At 42.8% G+C, this 5,856-nt stretch overlaps 1 pseudogene; it reads right to left on the reverse strand.

Moving 5' to 3' along the window:
- Positions 1 to 455: 455 nt before the first annotated feature.
- Positions 456 to 1,522, reverse strand: LOC105477075 (probable ribosome biogenesis protein RLP24 pseudogene; annotated as a pseudogene).
- Positions 1,523 to 5,856: the final 4,334 nt, after the last annotated feature.

Genomic DNA, 5,856 nt, shown 5'->3' on the forward strand with positions numbered 1-5,856 from the left:
TTCCCAAAAACAGGAGCTTTTTAAAAGAAAACCACATAACTTTTAAAAGGCACTGGGATTCCTCTGCTTCTAGATCATTGCTAGGTTAGGAAAATAAAGTTTTTTCTACCAGGAATCACAAGTTAGAACTGAGTATTCTCCAAAGTGTAATTTCTAGAGTGTAGTGTCACTCCAGGCAAAGATTATTCAGTTCTCATGCCCAACATCCACAACTAGCTATCAGAAAGGTTAACAGTCTGATAGCTCATCGAAACAGTCCAGCATAATTAGGCTTCATCAAACAATGTCATTATGCTCTTCTAAGATGCAAATAAACCAAAACAGGAAATACTAAAATCGAAATATTTGTCACGGTCATACAAATTGTTAGTTCCTTGTTGTATCCCCCCTTCTATAACATTAATAAAGGGAACATTTTACTGCAAAGAATATTTTATTTTATACATCACCAGCCATGAATTTTTGCCATTAGTTATTATACAAATGCTGCCTAGTGCCATTATCCAAATGACATAACCATTTTACATCCACAATTCACTTAAGTAGAATTTTCATGATTTACATAAGTACATCTATCAGTGAAGATTTAACACTGAGATGCAATCTAATATCCGTAATATGATGTTTTGTAGACGGCAATGTAGAAGAGATATATTTTAATCACTTTTCATTTAAGCGAACTTACATAAAATATAAACTAATAATTTAGTAGTTCCAAGTCTCCAAAGGGCATTTTCAAATGTACATAAAAGAAATGGTTACAGAGACGTTTAAGAAGCATCTTCACATCCACATCCTGTTGTAACTGCTGTATCATTTTCTCTTCCAACTCCTTCCCTTTGCCTGCAAGAGGGGCTTGGATAAGATGGATGTTTTGCTTGACTTCTTTGATATCCTGAATTTCTGTAGCTCTTTATTTTTCTTCAATTTGTTCATTATAAATTTAGCTTGGCATTTCTGTTAGATCTCTTCAACTCTCTTCATTGCATCAATAGTTTAATTCCATAGCTCTCGCTGGTGTTTGATAGGTTCATTTCTATGTTTGTTAAATTCAAATGAATTATCCACTGTAAGCTCTTTACCAGCTGCTTTCTGGAATGCTTTGGTCCACCTAACTTTGTGAGGATTGCACTTCTTTTTAAAGTGTTTATGACATTTAGATTTACAAAATCTGAACACTTTGCAATTGTTGCAGATGAACATCATGCTGTGGCCAGGGTAGATGGGCCCCGAACAGAAATAACACTTCTCGAAACACATGTTGAACCCGTGTGGGTCCCCACTGACCAAATGCCAACCTTGAGGGCCAACTATAATTTTTTTTTAACTTTTCATTTTGAAATAATGATAGAGTCACCAGAAGGTTCAAAGAAAGTGTACAGGGAGGCCCAGTGTACCCTATACCTCGCCTCCTTCAGTGGTGGTAACATCTTGAATAATTACAGTACAAAATCAAAATCAGGAAATTGACATTGAAATGCTCCACAGAGCTGATTCAGATTTCATTGGTTTTATAAGCACACACGTGGGTACTTCTATACAATCTTATTACGAGTGTAGCTTCCTGTAACCACCAACACAATTGAGATACACAACTGTGCCATCACTACAAGGCTGCCTCATGCTGTGACTGCCCAGCAGGTTCACCCTGCCCACTGCCTAGACAGAGCTGTTTTATCAAGACAGCGGAATTTCGATAGAGAAAGAGTCATTCATGCAGAGCTGTCTGTGTGGGAGACCAGAGTTTCATTATTACTCAAAAGCAGTCTCCCTGAGCATTCATTCAGGGATCAGAGGGTTTTTTGTTTGTTTGTTTGTTTGGTTTTTGGTTTTTGGTTTTTTTTTTTGAGACAGTGTCGCTCTGCTGCCCAGGCTGAAGTGCAGTGGTGCGATCTTGGCTCACAGCAACCTCCACCCTCCCGGGTTCAAGCCATTCTCTTGCCTCAGCCTCCTGAGTGGCTGGGATTATTGGCGCCTGCCATCACGCCCAGCTAATTTTTGTTTTTCACTAGTGACAGAGTTTTGACATGTTGGCCAGCCTGGTCTCAAACCCCTGAACTCAGGTGATCTGCCCGCCTTGGCCTCCCAAAGTGCTAGGATTACAGGTGTGAGCCACTGTGCCTGGCCAAGTGTTTAGCTTTTTAAGAAACTGATATTTTCCAGAGTGGCTATACTATTTTACATTACTATCAGTGTAGGGAAGTAGATAATTTTCTATCTTTCATAGTTCTTAGCTGGGATGGGCCACTGTAACAAAAAAACAGATTAAAAAGAGACAAATAAAGAGAAGATTATGAACATGTATACCTCGTGTCATATATACAGGGGAATACCCAGAGAAATTGGTAAATTTTGAAGTGGTGGCTTTGAACTCAGACTTAAATACCATGTCTGCTGGAACAAAAAGAAGGGTGCAGGGAAAGTTGGTTATGCTCAGGAAAAACTGGCAAATAAGAGTAAGATTTGTTATGGAGATTTAAGTCAGTGTCTTCTCCATCAATAACGTATAACTGTCTCCAGTGACTTAGAGTCATCCTCTCTTCCTGGGACAATGTGGATGATAGGGTAACTTCCACTGTTTTCAGAGCTTCTCCTGTGGTTGCAGTTTCCCGAAATAATCAGCTCAAAATAAGAAAGGGGAGAGGAGAGAAAAAGAAGGAGAGTTATTATAAGGAATTGGCTTATGTGGTTATGGAGGCTGAGAAGTCCCACCATCTGCCATCTGCAAGCTGGCAGCTGGGGAAAGCCAGGGGTGTCATTCAATCTGAGTCCAAAGGCCTGAGAACCAGGGGAGCTGACGATGTGAATTGCAGTCTGAGGGAAGGAGAGACTGATATTCCAGCTCAAGTCGTCTGGCAGAAAAGAAGGGCCAAATTCAGGGCCGGGCAAAGTGGCTCATGCCTGTAATCCCAGCACTTTGTGGGGCTAAGGCAGATGGATCACTTGAGCTCAGGAGTTTGAGACCAGCCTGGCCAACATGGCGAAACCCCGTCTCTACTAAAAATACAAAAATTAGCTGGGCGTGGTGGCACATGCCTGTAATCCCAGCTATTTGGGAGGCTGAGGCAGGAGAATCGCTTGAATCTGGGAGGCAGAGGTTGCAGTGAGTCAAGATCGCACCACTGCACTCCAGCCTGGGTGACAGAGTGAGACTTTGTCTCCAAAAAAAGAAAAAGAAAAAGGACCAAATTCTCCTTTCCTCTGCCTTACAGCCCTCAACAGCCCATTGACGAGGGTGATCCACTCATAGACAGAATCGGAAATGACGTTTCACCAAATATCTGGGAACCCCATGATCCAATCAAGACGAAACATAAAATTAACCATCACAAATGCTAATGATCAGATATAAAATGGGAAGTGGAGTAGGGAGTACTTAGAGGTGGGAGGCAACAGTTGTCATTGCAAACAACATGGTCGGGGAACCTGCCCTGAGACAGTAACATGTAGATCTGAAGGACAGAGTAGGGGGCTTAAGAAGGGAAGTGACTCACCCATGACCCTCACCCTCATCCACTAACTCCTAACTGTGTTCTCTCCCTGATTATAGCTGGTTGTTTTATTTTCATAAAGTCATGAGATGTTAGAGATGGAAGTGACCATTGGGGATGGCCGTGAGTTTCACTGAAGATCCTAAGTCTATTAAACAAAAAATTTAATTTTTGTGGCAACTCAGATTGATAGTGGTGGCTTTCTGGAGCATGGCGTAGAGCAAGATCCAGAGGTTAGGTCTGGGTTCAGAGCAAAGAGTGATGCTTTCCCCAAGCTCAGCAGGAGGATGGTGACATTAGACAGTAGGTGGCCCATTGCTTTTCTAGTGTGATCCTCCCATTACATGATGAGGACACAGGCAGCTGGAGTGTAACAGACAGGAAGTGGCTGGATTTTCAAAATGGTCTTTAACATGAACACTTTTATGCCTTCACTGTCTCCATGATTGACTAAGGGAAAGTAAAAGAAACGGAGGACACGAGACACGGTGGTTCACACCTATAATCCCAGCACTTTGGCAGGCCGAGGTGGGAGGGTCACCTCATGTCAGGAGTTTGAGACCAGCCTGGCCAACATGGTGAACTCTGTCTCTACTAAAAATACAAAAAATTAGCTGGGCGTGGTTGAGAGGTTGAGCTACTTGAGAGGTTGAGGCAGGAGAATAGCTTGAACCCAGGAGGCAGAGGTTACACAGAGCCGAGATTGCGCCACTGCACTCCAGCCTAGGTGACAGAGTGAGACTGTCTCAAAAAAAAAAAAAAAAGAAAGAAAGAAAGAAAAAGAAATGGAGGACTCCACTCTTGGTTACAATAAAAAGAGTCCCTGCCTCCCAAACTTGCAGTTCCTCTCAGGCAACCATTTTATTCCAGGGCTTAGCCAGGCCTCCAGAAATGTGAATTTCTCTTCTTTGTGGATTCAGCCCAGGGAAGAAAGGTACAATTGCAACCCCACACCCACAAAGATGCTCCCTGGACTTGGATAAAAGAGCACAAGATACCATTTTTATCACTTAACCCGGTAAAAGAAGACACCCACACAGACCACCAGGACCACACAGTAGGAACAGAGGCCCACCTTCCCCTGTGCTGCCCACGTTCCTAGAGGGATCTGAATGAAGCAACTGTTTAACTAACGCAACCGTGTTTAAAGTGCCCAAGGGACCCACGCTCTTTAAATGATGCATAATTGAGTCGTTTTGTAAAATACAGTCCCTTGATTTATTTGCTTAGTGGCTTTTAGTTTGTCTGCTAGGTTTCTCCAAAAAAGAATACAAATGTGTTTAGGCATAAATTGTTTTCAATCACTTTCTTGGTGTCTCCATTACCCTCCATGTAATATATTAGGGTTTCCTAAGCCACAAATGGTATGATTGAAGGTATAAACACTTGAAGCTCACTGCGACCTTAAACTCCTGGGCTCAAGCAATCCTCCTCCCTCAGCCTCCCAAGCAGCTGGGACTACAGGTGGGTGTCACCATGCCCAGCTAATTTTTAAAATTTTTTGTAGAGATGGGGACCTTGCTATGTTGCTCAGGCTGGTCTCGAACTCCTGGCCTTAAGTGATCCTCCCACCTTGACCTCCCAAAGTGCTAGGATGACAGGCATGAGCACCATAACCGGCCCCCATCTCTTTGTAATACACTAGAATTATGATATGGTAGCAGAAAGAATTGACCTTCTTGCCAGCAGTTGCATCAAACAAGTAGAATGATTTGAAGACAAGCAAAACGAACCTTGTTATTTTTGACTTAAATGTTCTTGAGAACAAAAATGATGATGCCAGACTTCAGAAGATGGTCCCTTGAGGGTTTAATGGTTGAAAATCATCCTCGCTTTCCTACCCCTTTCAATACACATACACACACACACACACACACACACACACACACACAGTGTTGGGCTCAGTGACACCACATAACAATAGCAACAGGCTTAAGGACAGAGCAAGCACAGTTGCATCAGGCTACGGGAGAAGGGAAACTAGACTGTGCACTGAGATTAAAAATGGGTTGGGCGAGTCATCAAACAACCCTGTCAAAAAGCACGATGTCTGATTTCACAGCCTCCATTGCTCCCTCCAACACCACGTGGAACATAAACTCCAAACTGATGAAGTCTCAGGCAGGTCAATCACCTTCTCCTCAGCCCCAATGTGAAAGAGACTCATACGGGAAAGCCTGCTCTAAACACAGGCTTATCTGTGTTGCAAGATGATGAAACATTACAGACTTAGGGAATTCATTCTCAGGTGAGAATTCAGAAACTGGCCCTGGGGGCTGTAAAATATACTGGCCATGAGTCCCTTAGGTAGTCAAAAGGATAAGACGACCAAAGTCTAACCTGAGCTGATGTTACTGACATGAGT

Source organism: Macaca nemestrina, chromosome 19 (assembly GCF_043159975.1).
Source record: "Macaca nemestrina isolate mMacNem1 chromosome 19, mMacNem.hap1, whole genome shotgun sequence".
NCBI classification, from domain to species: Eukaryota; Metazoa; Chordata; class Mammalia; order Primates; family Cercopithecidae; genus Macaca; species Macaca nemestrina.